Genomic DNA, 17,943 nt, shown 5'->3' on the forward strand with positions numbered 1-17,943 from the left:
TTGCCTTTCCCCAAGACAGAGATTGCTTCTTCAGCTCAGCCTTGTTGTTGTTCCCAGTGCCATAAGCAGCTGCTTTTTTTTTTCCCTTTTTGTCTTGTTTTGTTTTGTATTCTGCAGCTTTTCAAATTAACAGGTGCTTGTGGAGAAGCATGAGCAGACTTAGAGACCTAAAAATTCAAAACTGCTTTAGAGACTGGGTGTGTGGGCTGATGCTGAAATTCTCCCATGTGTAGCAAATCATGAAGAACTTATGGCTGGCCACCCAGAGGCAGAATCTAATCTGTGTTTGTGGTAACAGATGTAAATTCTGGAAGCTTTTGCAGTATCTTATACAGTTTGTTTTCAACCAGCTCAAAATCAGAGCTTGATTTTTGACTCATCAGTGAAGCCAAAGTGTGATGAAAGAACCAAGTCTGTTATTTTGTTCATTGCACAAAGTCAGTGTCCTTAAGTGACTTCTGACTTTTTCTGTCAACCTATGATGCTTTTCTCTCTGTGCTGAGCATATCCACGAGTGGCAAACAGAGTTCAGAGCAAGTTTGCTCTGCCTCTCCCTCCTCACCTCCCTGGCCTCCACACCAGAGGCTGCTTCCAGCACGGGGTGTATTGCCCAGGATATCCTGGGGGGTTGGCTCTGGGGACACCTCTGTGTTGTGATCCTGCTCTGGTTCACTCTCAGAGTCAGAATCCTGTCCCTGGCTTTCCTGCAGCCCTGCTAGGTGTGCTCCCCACCTGAGCATCCTGCTTTAGGCTGGTGTTTACAGCAAAGGCAGGCACAGAATGCACCATCCTGCAGCTCTGCTCCAGCCCTGCCCAGTCTGGGGACACCTGGCTCCATCCGAGTCCCCCTGCTTGGGGGTGGGAAGAGGAATTTGGGATGGGGAGGCTGAGGGAGGGAGGCAAATGATGAAAGGTCATTCTTTCTGTGACGTGGAGATGTGACTGCAGCATCATGCCAGCCTCCCATGGTGCAGACAGACACAGCATTGCTCCCCTGTAACACAAAGTTTGTTTAATTTCTTTCAGGAAAATTCCCAAGCTCTTAATTCTGTCCTGTATCAATGTGAAAAGTAGTTATTTGTAAAAGCAGCATGTGAATGGAAGAGTTTCCAGCTGATACAGGTTCCTAATATTTAATGATTTGGATGTTGAATTTTTTTTCAGTTTTATTTTTTCCTGAGGAAAATCTATTTACTTTCACGTGAAAAAAAAAAAAAAAAAATAGAACATGGAAGACAATCTACCACCAATTGCAATGGGCCAGAAGAGACAAGCAATGGGAAAAAAGTGACAAAAGGAAGAAATATGTGATAAATGATTGATAACAGGGAGGTGAGGTAACTGAAAGATGGGTAAAATCCCACTTTGGTTCTGAGCTGGTCTTGTTAACAAAACAATTCATAGAAGATGATGTCTGGAGGGCTATGGGATTATAGGTCATCTTTAAACTTGTCTTCACCTTGAGGAATTTAATTCAAGTCAGTGACTTCGTAAATAAGTTTAATCAAAATACCTTTGGTGTTTTTCAAAAGTAAATCAGATATATTCCTGAAAAATAGCAAGAGATGTGAAAATAGTAGTAATGGCAACTCTTCTTAGGGAAAGATATGCAAGTTCTGAGAAGTAAGTAGTAAAATAATGTAAAAAAGAGCTTAAATTTAAATTTTTATTGACTTTACTTTTAAGTAAACAGAAGAAAGAAATGCTTTAAGTTTCCCTACATTTATTCTAACCTCCTAAAACTTAGATTTATTTATTTTTACTCTGCTGAGCTGTATGCTTTCATCCTTTGTGATGCCTGTATCAAACAGGATAACTGAGAAGTGTTAAAAAAATCAAATTGCTCAGAACATGTTTCCCCAGAGTGACATAAATCCTGGCATTTGAATGTTGCATTCCGTTACCTTACCCTCAGCAGGAAAACAAATGGCTACAGCTAATACACAATCTTATTGTTGAGCAATGCTGAACAGCCTCCTCAAAATTAATTTCAGACAAGACAAATGATGTTGAGGAGCCAAGCCAATCCCCCCATGACCTCCCCTGGAGGTTTTTCCAAACTGCCACTGCTCCTGCTTGTAAAGCAAGTGCTGGGAGCTGTCAGGGACAGAGCCAGGCAGCCGGGGCAGGCAGCCAGGTCCCGGGGCTGGAGGCGCTCCAGATCCCGCTGCCTCTGCCAGATGTTTGCTGATCCTCTTCCATGTGTGGGGATGAGGCTTTGGGAAAGAATTCCTGCCACAGCAAAGGTCCCCGAGTGGCATGGTTGGGAATATGGCCTGGTATCAGGTGCCTCTCAAATCCCTGGGGAGTGGGAAGGGCTCCCAGGGATGGCAGAGGGACAAAGTAGGAGCTCCATGGTGAGAATTGTCCTGGGTGGGTTCTGTGGGAGGTGTAAACTGGGATATGGCTGCACTGCTTGTTGATATTGTGGTACGTTCTAAGCCTTGTGGAACAGATTCATATCTCTTTATATCCTGTAAGAAGTGTGGATAGAAAGGGAATCTGAGTGGTTTTATGTCAATGTGATAACCATTCCAGAAGCTGCTTTCCCCCATTCCTACAAATCCCACAATGTGAGTATCAGAGAACAAGGAACAATAGCCAATAAACATTTCACATTGCAGGGGAAGGGATTAATCTATAACACCAAAATGTTTCATCTTTCTGTTCATTCTTTTCTTTCTCTTAAACAACTATTTTTTTTTTCCTGTTCAAGCATATGAGGCATTTTAGCTGATTTTAGACCCTATACATGGCTTTGTTCTTCCTGATTTCAACATAGCCAGAACAGAATGTGCTAAACTGCATTAAGTATTAACATCAGAGGGTGGCCCAGCAGACCACATGCAGCTTTTAATTAGACACATGCAATTGTGTGTGAGCTGCTTGGCTTGCACAGAGTTAAACGAGAGCAGTTTGACCTTCTGGCTGCAGAGTGCTAAATGCTGTGGCACTCAAGCCATGGCCACACAAGCCACCCTGCTCTTGCCAGCTGGGCCAGGTGAACATTTGGAAAGGTGTGTTCAATAGTAGCCAGACCCCATTCTCTTAATTATGCAGCTTTCACCGGCGTGCTGCACTAAATCATCCCTGCCCAGGGGTGGTATAATTACTGCTGAATAGCCTAGTGCTGAATAACTTAATATACTGGAGGCAATAATTATTCCCAGAATGCGGCTGTTCCACTTTGCCTGTTTACTCATGTTCTTCAGAAAAATTATCCCCTGACTTCAATGCTCTTCAGGGCACTTCTGGTCCTTGCTTTGAATGTTTTGGTCACAAGCTCAGCCCTTTGAGAGTAAGCTAAAAGACTTCCTTAGAAGACTGAAATGGTAATGGAATAAATATCTTCAGTAGCTCTATAGAACATATTTTTAATTCTGTCATGGTCATGCTATTCATTTTAATGTAATCTCTACTGCCAACCCATTTCTTTTGAATTGCTCAAAATTCTTTTTTCCTGATTTGGAAAAAAAAAAAAAAAAAAAAAAAGCTAAACTTACACACCCCAAGAACCAAAGGTCACTTTCATCTTTAATATTTTAATAACCTAATATAGTTTGCATTTGCAACTGGAGGATTTCCATCAGATCCAATGCAAGATATTGCTCCGTTTCTTTCAGGCACGTGGTCCTTTGCTTGCTTTGTGCTTGGTGTGAGTGGGAGCAGCTCATTGCTGTTATCCCTCTCTCTCCACTTAACTGCTTTTGTGGCATTTCTGTTGAATAGTGTGGTGATACTGGTGGTACAAGACTTTTCATTGATGTGTCAAAGGCTTTTCAAAAAGTTTATCCTGCAAATGCTGCTCTGAGAGAATGTTCTCCAGATGAGAGTGGCTTTACAGAGTGGCATTACCATTAAACCTCTGAAGGGTTTAGCAACTGAAAGTGCTTCAAAACTCTAAGCTATTATTCAGTACAGTTTTAATTATTTAAAATCTGCATCTCAATGAACTGATTTTGAAAATTTTGCCTGCTTTCTAATAGAAGTGTACAGTTTAGAGTTACAAATGCGTAGTGTTGATCATTTAGTTTGTGTCTGACAGTCTGGCCTCAATATTGTGTGTTAATTATCTTGAGAAATAACCTTCGGGTCTCACCATGATTTGACAATTAATTTTCACTTTTGTTTACTATTGTCTGGCTTTAAAATGTGAAAAATACCCATATGAAAGGAAACCCTGGGCATTAAGAGTTAAGTCTACACAGCCTCACACTAAACTGTCTGAACATGGCCCCTGTAACCTCAGCAGTGTTTATTTGCCCAAGGTGCAAAACTCCTTGTATGTGACCCCAAAGTGCATTTCTGCATCTCTGCGCATGTTTAAATGTTGCAGCAAACAGTTAAACTGAGAATAAGCAGGGAATGGATTCTATTACTTCAGCAGACACTCATTCTAAACCATATTTGCTTATAACCTTATCTGAATAAAGGCTGCCCTGGTTCTGAAATCTATAATGTTATTTCATTACCCTCACATTCAAACACGCATACAAATCTGACAAGCAGGAAATTCATTGGCTGAAAGAAACTTCCACTTCAGCAGCTGTATCTATTTTGGTTTATTGTCTTGGAGGCTGTGTCAACGAGCATCCCTATTCAAGTGTTCAGTATTCAAGTGCTGAAGTTTTTGATTGGAAGCAGACTAATATTAATCTTCAGTTATCAAAAAGTCTAATTCATCATCTATTTCCCTAAGTCCCCTGTAAAAAGAGCTGCTTTTTTTTCCCCTTTTGTAAGTCTGACAAAAAATCATTTTTATTTGCTGAAGTAAGATTTTATTTAAACAAAATCACCACCCCCAGAACAGGATATGAAACTAAAGAACTTAAGTGTCTGATGTTATGGCATGTGAAATCAAAAGCATTCTCTGTACCTTGGAGACCAGACCTACCAGACCAAAAGTCAGGTAAACTAATTAGTGTTGAGCAAAGAACATTTTATACATTATGGCTCTCTGGATTAATTTCACCCCTTCTGAGCTACTCATTACATAGAACTCCTTAAATCAGTAGGACACAAGACACTGTACTGAGAGCAAGGTCAGTGAAACCAGACTCTTTTGGGATATAATGAATGGAGACAGAATTCTCCAAGGGATCTTCCTAATGTATGTCAGGAGCACAACAGATCACTGAATAGTGATTATGTATCTGTTGGTCTATTTTATTTTTTTTCCCCAACTGCTGTTTCCATATTTTCTTCTTGAACATATCTAAACTGAATTTGAGGGTTTAACAGGAAAATCTCATTACCAAGCTCTCTCTTCAAGGGAAAAAGATAAAGGTGCACACGTAGAAAAAAAATCAGGAGTATGTTCCTGTTGGTTAAAAATTGCAGTTGATGAGCAGCCATCTAATATGGTATGGATTCCTTATTTTATGGAGGTATGTTTTTTATGGATATCTTTAATTGCAGAATTCCTTCATGTGGGCTGTCTGAACATGCAGGAAGAGTCCAATAAACTCCAGTAAACTCTTCACAGGCAGTCGAGCTGAGTTGCTGACTCATCCTAATCTATATTTTATCTTTCTTTACCTCTAGTAATGTCTGTGTCAATGTGGAGTGAGAAAAAACATCCAAATCATCTCAGGTGCATAAGCAGAGAGATTATTAATTCCTTCAGGAAACCCAAAGAATAGGCAGAACTTTTTTTGAATAAAAGAATTGATTGTTTTCACCAAATAATGGAAAAAGCCAAAGTAGATTTGAATAATTTATAAGTAAATACTAGATCCAGGGCTAACCACCAGATAGTTAATCTCAATAGTTACAAGTGTTTTCCTTTGGGTTTAAGTGGTATTTGTCAAAAATATTTCAGTTAAGAAAATGGGAAAAAAGAAAAAAAAAAAAAACCAAACCAAAACAAACCAACTAACCAAAGAAAAGTATAAGTAGCTTAAAAGAGAAATCTAACAATTAAGAAATACTACGTATTTTTCCTGGAAATCATATAAAAATTCTCACTGACTGTGTATTTTCATGCACAGATATTTGTTGAGTCTTGAAGGTAACATCATGTAAAACTAGGCAAGAAAACAAAGATGAATAGTGTGTCTTAATACAAATTATCCATTCGATTTGTGAGATGTTCTTGACCCATCAGTGTCTACTAACTCTGTAGAATCATTTTCGTTCCTTTGTAGAATCTTTGTGTCTTCAGATTTATTTCCTATATGAGAAGCATGACTTGTCCATACTGAGCATGAGAAACAAATCTTTTTTGTTATACAAAGCACAGATTGGTAATCTGGAAGAAGCAAATATCTATATACATTTCTGATTTACGTCTGAAGACAAATATGAAGAGAATATTTCATTTAGCATAACCTTGTCAGTGTTTTCCAGGCTGCCCTCAGTCACAGAGGCATGTGCACCAGTATGGTCTGATTTTTGATGTGGTTATCCTTAAGAAGCTATTTTTCTATGAACTGCTAAAAGATTTTATACCCTGAAGTACCTCTACTTTCACCATTCATAACTAAATTGGAACACTCAATTTTGAAGTAATAGTTAGTGTGATTTATTATTTACCAAGGCAGCAATGAAGAAATGTATTTGAAAAGAAGCCAGTAGCAAATTACAATCGATTTGCACAATATAACAAATAAAATGTTTTAGGGAGGCAGAGTTGCTGCTTGAAATGATATGTGATCCATAATAATATTTCCAAGATGTCTGCTTCTTTATTACTGTCAACAATTCATTAATCATCTTCCTACAAAGAAGGCAACTCACCCTTCCCCCTGGTTCAGGCATTTAAGAAAGTGCAGATTGTGGCTCTGGGCTTTGGACCCATGTTGTACAAAATGCTGTTGTTTCAGTAAAATAAACACACAGAACTTCTAGGTGGCCACTTATGTGCCTTTGGGGTGGGGGCAGGGAAAATTACTGATCCTGTGATGGAATCACAGTGTGATTATGGTCATATAGATGGTGATATAGGGTTGTTTTCCAATAAGGTAAAAGAGTTTATATATAAAACTTTTACAACCAAAAAAGAGGAAAGATTCAAATCACAGAATCAGAGATTTGAGTTTGGAGGTACCTTAAGATCACTCAGTTCCAGCCTTCTTCCCATGTTTTACTGAATATTTTCCTGCTTGTTTTCTTCCTGAGCAAGAAAAGGAATCAGAAGCCCAAGATGCCTGAGTTAAAAAAAAAATAAAAATGTTCTAGCCCAGTGATAGTAATGTGCCTAAATGAGGTACAGAGTAAGGTTTGTTGAATTCTCTGCTGCTTGCTATGTGTGTTTCTCAGATTGTGTTGGACATTTCACTGCATCCTTGAGATAACATAGAAGAGTTGCAGAGGAATGAATTTTCTGCTTCTAGTAAAGCCAAAATGAAAGATTAGATCAACCTAGATGTTTAGGCATGCAAAGATAGATATAAATGCTGACAGGATCATCAGAAATCCCATGTTTAGGCCAGTGAGTTTATTCAGAATTAAGTGCATTATCCATGTAATTCACTTTTGAAGATATCATCCATCACCAAGCTGGATGCTTAAATGCCACTGTAAATCTGGACCAAGTTATTCTTGTTGGTAACCAAGACTGGGGGGAAAAACAACTGCAAAACTGAAAGAATTCAATGATACAAATAGAGCTACTGCTTTATTTTATCCTTGAACAAAACAGAGGCTACTTTCTAAACACAGCTCATTACTGTAGGAGAGATCATTCTGCCAAGAACACGGAGTAGTGCACTAAGTTATCTAAAAAGCCTCAGGAACTCCTTGGCCAGACAGCACAATCTGTTCAGGCAGCCCTTTGATATGCTATCAGCAGACACAGAGCAATCTAGCTGTGCCTGTTCCCTCTGTCACTCTCCCAGACTGTTGCTGCTCCCTGGGTTTTATTTCTGTGCATATCCATGCATTTAGGAACCCTTAATGGATTTCCCTTACATGAATTCATGCAATCCATCCTCAGCCAGTGCACAGGCAGGGTGAAAAGGTGGGGCTAGAACCCTTCACTCAATCAAACTGAGCTGGAAACTGCAAAATGTGACATTAGCAGCAATTAATTTAACCATCAGCAGAAGGGTTAATTACTGTTCTTGTATGTTGTGCTCCTTGCAGAATAAAAATAACAACTGGGCACTCCATCAGGACTGCTGAAGAACAAAAGGATAGAACCTCCTCATTCAAGTAAAACAAGTTACTTTCCAACTGATGGAGTGAATAAAAGCTCTGTCAAAATCTGTAGAACGTTTGCTGAAGCAGCTGTGGCTGAGCAGCTTTTTTTTTGTAATTATAAATGAGCACAATACTTATACATTAATATAATTGCTGCTATTCATTGCCTTCATTCAAGGTGCTTCAGGGGAGGCAATGTGAAGATAAACAGTATGAAAGAGCAGAGCATCACCAGAGCAATGTCTTCCAAAATTCTCTTAATCATTGAATTTTGATTTGCACAAGAAACCTTTCATAGGAGAAAGGGCTGCACTGATTTTTTATTTTTGTTTGAATGCAAGTCGTTTGCTTTTGGAGCTCTTTTTCATGGGTTTTTCCAGTCTTTAATTTTGGAATTAAACTCTGCCACTTGGACAAGGCAGACAGGCAGCTAATTATCCAAGAAATGGGTATTGAGAGCTCTTGGAAAAAAAAAAAAAAACAAAAAAAACCCACACACACGCTTTTGTAAGTGAAATGATTGCTGAGGATATGGTATTGATTTGATAGTTTTGCAGCTGAAAATGTTTGCTAATTGGAGAACCAATTCCGTATTTTTATTCTCAGCACAGAATCAAGAAGCTTCTGAATTAAGCATCAAGAGCAAATACTTGCTGAAGGAAAAATGAATCCAATAAAAGCCCAGGATGTGATACTGTGTGACACAGGAACCTGGCAGCTGTGCTCTGGGCAGTCTAAAACTCTCCTGGACTTGGACAGGTAGAAATAATCATAAATATGAATCCAAAATTCATATCAATGGATGCTAGTCGGCAATTATTGCTGGCCAAGCTAATAACATTTTTCAGCTCTGGTTTTTATCAAAATGCTCCCTGGGTTTATAAGTCCATCTGTCAGAGTGATTAACAGGGAGATATAAAACCTTCTGAAGTGCTGCCCTTGCTTTCACAGAATTTTCCCTTTTTCTGACAAATCATTCTGATAGAATGTAACTGGTAAAAGGATAAGGGGTAAAAGGGAGAACTAAAAATTTTAGATGTTTCTTCAGAGCCTCCAATATTCCAACAAAATATCTGAACAGTATGAGATTTAGCTAAAATTATTTTTAAATGGATACCTTTTTTGTTTCCCTCTATATGTATTTCATCAGGCAGTGATAATCAGGTGTTAATGCAATATTCAGGAAAGAGAACTCACACCCCTGTTCTGCTTCACATGTCATTCAAATAGCAAAAAGTGTTTGGTGATCTACAGGAGCTGAATATTTGCAGTCTGCTGGCAAGGACTGACAAATGACACCAATCCCTTCCTCACATCTCTTTGAATTTTCTCAGGTTTGTCTGGTTTTGGTTTCTTTGGGGGCTTTTAATACATTTTCCTTTCTGTTCCACATAAGGTATTGATATTTCTGAAAAAGTGCCAGCCACTACCTTGAGTAATTTCAATAAATATATGTCCAGCAATTCAAGAAGAAAGAAGAGCTGAAGTAAATCCACCACCACCCTGCTGCCAGCTGGTTCCCTGCTTCACACCCTCCACCACCAAAAATAAGTTATCTATGGAGCTCTGGGATGCTTGCTAGGAAGATATAAAATATAGAGGTATGAATAAATAAGAGAGTGCTTGTTTCTTCCACTGTGTGTGCCTTGTGCTGGTTTATGCTGCTTTCATGTCCCTCCCTTCACCCCTACTGTCTCATTCCTTTTATTAATTGTTCTGCTTTTCCTCCCCTACTTCTTTTCTGGCCTTCCTTCTGCAAAAGCATAACTTCTGTTCTACTCATTCATTTTTCTTTTCTTCATTGTCTCTTCACTGTGTAAGTCTCTTTTCCTTCACTCCAGTGAGATTTTTTCCATTCTCTCATTTCACTCCTTGTGATTTGTCTGTCCCTCCTTCTGAGTCTAATTCTTCCAATTTCTGTGGCATGTGAGCTCTGTCTCAGTGACCCCTTTGCTCTACATCCTGCCTCTACTCTTTCTCTTTATGGCCTCCTACATAACTGATTTAAATCACTTCTCTCCTCCACAGTGCACAGCTGGGACCTCCAGCTCCATCCTCTGATCTTCACAGAATATCCTGTGGTGGAAGGGTCCATCAGGACCATGGAGTCCAGCTCCTGGCACAGGACACTTCAGGAGTGCCATCATGTGAGAGCATTGTCCAAAGGCTCCTGGAGCTCTGGCAGGTTTGGTGCTGTGCCCATTCTCTGTGGAGCCTCTGGGGGAAGAACCTTCTAATACCCAACCTAAACCTCCCCTGATACAACTTTAGGCTGTTCCTTCAGGTCCTGTCCCTGGTCATAGAGAGCAGAGATTGGTGTCTGCCCTTCCTCTTCCCCTCACGAGGGAGTTGTAATTATGGTGACTTCTCTCACTTTCTTCTTTTCCAGCTGAACAAGCCCAGCACCTTCAGCTGCTCCTCACACACTTCCCCTCACAGCCCTTCACCACCCTCATTGTCCTCATTTGCATGCCCTTTAACACCTTTATATCTTTTTTATAATTTGGTGCCCAAAACTCCCCAGCATGGGATTGTCCTGAACTGGAGGCCTCCCGAGTTCAGGACAATCCCGTGCTGCTGTTCCTGATGGAACAGGACATGGATGTCCCTCCTGGCCTGCAGGGCACACAGGTGGCACATCCCAGGTGCCACCTTCCTGGTGGATGCTTCTGCACTTCTTCTGGCCCATTCCATCACCTCCCTACCGCTGCTTTGGGTTGTTCTAGTTGGGCATAAAGCAGACAGAGCAGCCTAAAAGCAGAATTTCTTTCAAGGAGGGCAGAGGAGCTGCGGCACTGCTGCTCCAGGGTGCTCTCCCGCCCGTCGGAGCGTGCTGAGGGAGGGGATCCAGCGCCTGCTGTGCTCTGATTGTGCTGCACTTCCCAGAGCTGTGAGAAGCAGGGCGTCATTAGACCAGCAATGAAGCTTTCTTACAGTTTGGAAGCATTTGTAAATCCCACTGATGGTTTTGTATGGTGAAGGGCTGGTTTTGTGTAGAAGGGAAGTTACTGAATTATGGAATGTCAGTCATAATAATTAGCAAGGCCTGTGCTCGCTGCAGCAGGATGATGGGCTTTGTTGTTTCCTTCTAGGCCTATCAAACTTAGATGATAGATATTTGCAATTTCACCTTCACATCTAAAACCATCTTCTCACAGGTGGAGATCCATACTGGTTCCAAGGCTGGGAGGAAAAGCTGGGTGTCCCTAAAATCACTGTGCCTCTGCTGGCCTGTTGGGTGTGATGGCTGCATCCCCTGATGCTGTTCAGGTTTTGCCCTTTTTTTTTTTTTTAATATGTTCTCTGTATTCTTATCACATATATTTGTAGCTCTTAGTCTACTGTACTAATTTTCCCAATTCTTTTCCATGGCCTTTCCTTAAGCACAAAGACAAAACAAATTCCAGAGCTCCAAGCCCCAGGAAGTAGAAGGCCCCAATCCTATCTTGGTTCTTCCTACAAACCAAGGTCAAGAACAACTCTTTGAGATGCATTCTCATGAACAAAGCACAGCTGGTGCTGAAGGGGGACTCCAGAGAAGGGGCTTGACCTGGAGGGGAATTGCACTTTTCCCCCTAACTGGTGTTTTTTATCAATTATGCTAATTTCCTATAAAATGTACTCACCCCTGGGGCGGTGGGCTTTTGTGGACATCTTTCCATAACTGCCTCTGAAGGCCTTCAAATAAAGATCCCTTTTTAAATTACCTCCTTACTAAAATCATCTTGAGTTTCATTTCCAGGTTGGGAAAAATGCAACACCACAGGAGCCCATGAACTTTCCATTCCTGCTGCTCAATTGTTCAATTCTGGCAGGTTTTCCACTCATCACGACCTGCGTGGCAGCCACTCAACCACGCTTGGGCAGTTTGGGGATTAACCCAGGCCAGGAACCCTCCTCCACCCGGCAGTTGTGGTGGGACTGCCCAGCTTTGGCACAGAAGGGCTCAGCTGGAAGGAAATGAGCTGTGCCTGTTGGTCCAAGGGCCCCAAAATGGTTCCTGGATTGCCCAGTTTTGAAAACTGATGTGTTATTTTTAATCTGTTCAAAAGCAGTTCTGCAGCATCCTATGGAGCTGAATTCAGGAAATCACTCACAATGGTCATTTTGTGTCTGCAGTGCCAGACTTGCAGAGAGATGGATTTAGATATGCCAACAGCAACAGAATTTTCTGAGAGTAAAATAAATTCCTCAATTCCTTCCCTGAATCACGATGTGGATCTATTGCTTAACTTTATTTATGAGCTTAAATGGTAAAATGAATAGTCCTAGACCTGTATTTTTTTTAGTGTATCAAATACTTTTGTCTTTTCTTCCTAGGAAAGGTGAAAATATAAATATTTCTACTGTTTTTGTTTGTGCTAGTTCACTTTGACCACTCATCTTACAGCAGTGGAACACCATGAAATGCTGCTAATTTATATCAGCCCAGGTAAAAAAAGACATAGACAACTCAAAAGTTTCATTTTTTAAAAAGAATATTCAATATTTTTTGTGTAAGGGTGCTTTTCTGTCCACTGTTTGTTCCATGTGCCTTGAAATGGGAAAGGCCTGCTGTTTTCAGAATGGTTTCCATGCTCTTGTACAGGCAGGTTATAAATCACAGCTTGTTAGCTACTGAAATCACCAACTCCCTATTAGTCTAGGATGGGTTTTGGCTTCATTTTTGTTACCACTTTTGTTACCAATTTTGAAGATGCTTTTACCAATCCTATTACTAAAAACATTTCCAGTTAACCCTGAAGTCCAACAAATGTTCCTTCTCTATCAGAAATTTGTGTGTGGAGAGTGTGCTTGACATTGACCCATTTATTTCACCTTTCCCTGCAGCAAGAAATTATTTATTTTATTCAGAAATTAATATTGGATGTTCTTGCTAAACCTGAAGCTCTACATGTCTGAGGAGTTAAAAGTTCAAGATGACAATGTAAATCTCAGCATTGATTCCAGCCCTCCTTACTCTGTAAGTACTGTTTATTCTTGGAGACAGGTTCCCCTGTGATCTTGCTTTGCAAGTAATTACTGGGTTGGTGTTTAAGGCAGAAAGCACTTGTGGAGTGCTAACACACAAGCTGACAGAAAATTCTCAGCAGATCTTAACTCATTTTCGTGTCTGCAAGATTTTTCCAGAGTGTTCTGGTCACAAATTGTTGTTGAGATGTCTTAATTCTGATCTCGCCTGTCTCTGTTTGCTACCAGAACCAAGATTTTAACTCTCCCCACCACCCAGGCCCATTTTCTCAGCTCGAGGTGCTCTCTCACAGTGCCTCCCACATTGCCTGGCAGTGATGATCAGCTCCTAAAAGAGTGACTTGCATTCCAACTGGGCAATTAGAGACAAAGGTAGAAACTTTGTTTAAAGTTTTATATCTAAAAAATCTTCAAAGTGTCTTATGAGCTCTAATGACAGGGTTATCAACAAACACAAAGGAAACACAATGTGAATTATTTATTCCTTCATCTACTTCCCAACTGAAAGGAAGTCAGCTTCTTATTTAGAGTCAAATCCCAGCTCTGCCAGAGAGATGCATTGTGCTGAAGGAGTCAAAGATGTGATGACAAAGCTATTTTAGCAAAACTCCTCCAAGGCAAATGTTAAATAATATATTTAAATTTAAGTACATTTGCATATAAGTAAATATAAGTGTATTTATAGACATGTCTATATAAATAGTATTTATGTATGTTGTACATTTTGATATGTACAGTTTTATAACAAACACATAAAGAGTTTATTTAAATATATTTATAATTTCATTTTTTATGACTGAGAAATAAAAAAGTCTGGCTTTTTTTCTGTAACAGATTCCAGCACTTGACACGCTTGATAATACTTTGTCTCCACTGAGATTTACAGAACACCAGAACTTCCTCCCTTTAATTGGGATGAATTGGTCAAAGGAACATCAGAATATCTACAGTTCCAATTTAAAATCTGGTTAATTAAATTTTAGAAGTTTCAATCTTGGAACTTCTATCTAGATAAAAGACTTTGAAACTGAACATTCTGAAATTTATGAGCTCCCCTTGCAAACCCAATGCAGTAGAGATTGTGGAGATTCTAAATTCCAGTGATTGCCAAATTTATGGCACTTTGTTTTACAAAGATTGTATTGACAGTTTCATCTGGGAAGGAAATGGAGTAAAACATTCATTTTCAATAAGTTAATTCTGCTATTGATTTTAGATTTCATACCTATACACTTCTAATTGTTCCTTCAGTACTTTTGGAATCCATGATGATGAGCTGGTTGACTGAGGTGCTTAGGTTTATATCGCTTTTTAAGTTATCAAGCAATTCTTAGAAGTGATTAAAAAGAGTAATTGCCTAACTTAGAAAGTCATGTAGAGTCTCTAAGACCATGTCTAAGCTATCCATCATAAAGCAAGCTTAGAATTCACTGCATTCATATTTTAAACCACCTGTCACCATTTGTAATCTCAGTTTGTACTCCCCAGTCTAGAAACCAGATAATGTCTATGGTTAGATAATGTTCTGGATACAATGGAAACAGAAGAAAAGGAGACAAATACAGAAATAAGGTTACCACATCCTTTTTAATCTATTTAACAGTAATTTCCATCAGGATGTCAGATCAGGTCACATTTCCAAATGAGCTGTGGAATCAGTGCATGGAAAATGAGCTAAAGAAAAGGCTGATATTAACTCTGAATTTTTTTATTTTGTCAGTTTAACTAGAACTTCAATAAAGGATGGGTGGGACTTTTTTAATTTATGGAGACCAAATATTTTCTTATAAAATTCTGTTGTATTGATTTTGATGTGCACACCAGGCACATTTAAGATCTGTTTTTAAGATCTCTTAGTGGCAGTTAAAATGTTGGTCAGCAGAAACAAGAAACACTGACCAAGGAGTCCAAATGCCAGACAGAGGGGGCTCTTCTCCCTGACAGAGAAAACTCTTTCTCTGTTCAAGAACTACTGATCTTCAAGTTCAGTTACTCATTTTCTTTTTCTTCTTCTTGAGTCCAGCTCAGCAGAATTTATTTTCTCTTGAACACAATGACCCCCAGTTCCAACTGTGCTAAGAAAGATTCAGCAGAACATTTTATACTTTCTTTTCTGAAATAGCTCAGACTTCTTAATTATCCAAGTCATAATTTTCTGATCCAAAGTCACAGGGAAACGACGAGCAAGGACTAGGTCTTGGAAATTATTCACATCAGCTTCATCCAAATATAATAAACTTTTAATACACATTTTATTTTAATTCTTTTTAGATATTTTACCTAAATTAAAATGAAAATTACTGAATTACTTCTTCAGAAAATAGGAGTAATGTAGTCATTAAAGCTGACTTTATTCAGTTCCATTTAAGCATCCAGGAAAAGTATCCAGTCACAAGGTGGAGGGACCCCTTTTATTCCAGCACATCAGAAGGCAGTGGAGATTATCCTCAGGGTCTGAAACCCAAAATTCACTTTCCAGATTGTCTTTAAGGAGTCAGGGAAAGACCAGAACCGTGGAGGACAAATGCATGGCAAAGAAGACCAATAATTTTTTGAAACAGGATGAACCCTGCAGAGCCTGGTCCCCATCAGGTCCCAGTTATCTCAAAAAGTGAATGGCTCTGACACACAATTTTTTTACCAGAATGCTCTTCAGAATTTTTATTTAATTTATGTCCATCTCCTAGACTCTTATTGATTTTGAGTTTTGTTTGAGTTTTCAGGCTTGAGTATTCCTTGTACATCAAAGGAATGGGAAGACATATGTACCCATGGAAAATCAGGGGGCCTAATTTTTCTTTTGTGCTGAATAGCTGCCACTTAGCCAGCACCAGATGGACAAGAACCATAAATCATGTCCTGGCTCACTCAAAAAATATTTCCAGCCACACTTTGTTTGAAATTCCAGGTCCTTCCCTTAGTCCTAAAAACCCTCTTGATCCTTGTCCAGGTTACTGAAGATTTAAGAGGGTCAGTTCAGCTCAAATAATTTGTTCTTAGGCAGCTTTTCCTTACCAGCTCCAAAACCTGCTGGATTATTTTTGCAATTGGCAATTTGGCAATTTCTCGTGTCTAAAGATGCCACAGATGCTGCAAACTCATTTAATCACTATTGAAAATTTATTTCCTTTGTGCTTTGAACTGTTAATGTGCCATTTCTGTCCTCTGCTCATTATATCACCAGACAATAACAAGCACCAATATGTGTTTAGGCTGTATATTCCTTTATTTCTTGCTTTAAAATGGGGAGAGGTAGGAGAGAGCTAATTTTTTTTTTATTGTTTTGGGGTTTTTTTCCCCATTGAAATCTTCATACTCTCCATGATCTTCTAAAGGAAGCATTTAAAATCTGTTTTTTAATAGTTAAATTCTTAATTGCTTTTAAAAGTAATGTACAGGATTTAAATCTTGTAACAAGTAATCTCCAAAGTATTTGCTTCCTGGTTTTAAGAATTATTCACTGAAACCAGGCAGAGCTGTCAAAGTCCCAGAGGCCCAAGGAAGCACTGATGACATTGCTACCAAAATTGTTTTGGAGATTTGGCTGTCACTGTTCACCTTTTGCTGTGAACTATCAGTTAATACAGAAAAAAAAAAAATCCAAAGCACCATGGCTGCCCTTCTCCCTGCATCCTTGTTTCATAATCAGGCCTTGATACTGTGAGCAGTTCAGAATGTCTATATTGATTAAACCTTAGGAGTCTTCACTTGAAATTCTAGCTGGTGTTCTGCAGACTATAATGAACATTACAGAATGCATGGTGTCTTCTGGGAAACACCTCGAGATTATCAAGTTTAATTTCCCCCAGGAAGTTCTTTCAGCAGTGCAATCAAGTAACTTTTACTCTCTGTAATGGAATAAGATTTAATCTGCAATTTTTTAACCACCAACATTTCCTAATTTTCTTCTTTTAAAAAAGGAGGTTTGCTGTGGTTTTAGGCTCCTGCTAGACTTTTTCCCATAGTGCAAGTCATGAATATTCCATCCCTCTTTAGTATGCTGGATGTGTGCAAGCAGCTTTAAGCCTATGGTTCATAAGGAATTTATGTCAATATTGCAATTAAATCCTGTCTGTCATAATAGGTGACCTTTAATCTAGTGTATATTGAGTCCCTAATCTCTCAGATTGTAACTGAGTGATGGAGATGCAAGACTTCATGAAAGAAAGGCAGATCATAAGAAAATAATTATTTTTTGTGTAAACTGTGATTTTCCAATTACTACTCTCAGCTGGGACAGAAAATATCTAACTCATGATATGTTCTGATTCAAAATTAATCCTTTTGTAACTGTGCTTTTTTGATTAAAGACTAATTTTTCTTTCTTCCAGAAAAAATCCCCAACCCCTGTGGTAATTTTAATGCAATTTTTTTATCTTTCCCAGTATATCATTACAGTACAAGCACATTGATAAATACAGGTTTAAACAATATACAGAGGTATTCAGATAAATGACCATTTGATTTATATTATTACCTATAAATATTGCTTTGTTGGCAAAGCATATCTGGTGAAAATATCCAAAAATTGTGGAAAAGATTTCTTTTTTCAATTTATGAAGTAAACATCCCATTTTTAGAAGTAATACATTTGAGATATGTAAAAATGGCTGTAGATGCTGAATACAGGGTTTAAGATTTGGTGACAGGGCATGTGAAAAATAAAAATAGGGCTAAACTTGAGTGGCCAGAAATTTTTGGCAAATACTGGTGGAAACATTTGCATCACAGAAGAGACATTTTTAAAGATTGAATGTGCTCCCAGGTCTGTGCTTGTGCCAACAGAACCGTGCAAGAAAATTGTCAACTGTCACCTGGATCTTGTTTGTA

The 17,943-nt window shown here is 39.0% G+C and overlaps 1 long non-coding RNA gene across 1 annotated transcript in view; it reads left to right on the top strand.

The window, feature by feature from the left end:
• The window catches only part of LOC135304240 (uncharacterized), a 96,719-nt gene that overhangs the window by 64,766 nt on the left and 14,010 nt on the right, over window positions 1-17,943 (top strand). The window contains exons 9-14 of the long non-coding RNA XR_010365660.1: window positions 8,749-8,901; window positions 9,539-9,743; window positions 10,171-10,327; window positions 11,301-11,412; window positions 12,463-12,574; window positions 12,973-13,105. This is a non-coding gene — a long non-coding RNA (uncharacterized LOC135304240). The remainder of the gene's footprint in view (window positions 1-8,748; window positions 8,902-9,538; window positions 9,744-10,170; window positions 10,328-11,300; window positions 11,413-12,462; window positions 12,575-12,972; window positions 13,106-17,943) is intronic.

This window comes from Passer domesticus, chromosome 7 (genome assembly GCF_036417665.1).
Source record: "Passer domesticus isolate bPasDom1 chromosome 7, bPasDom1.hap1, whole genome shotgun sequence".
NCBI lineage: Eukaryota > Metazoa > Chordata > Aves > Passeriformes > Passeridae > Passer > Passer domesticus.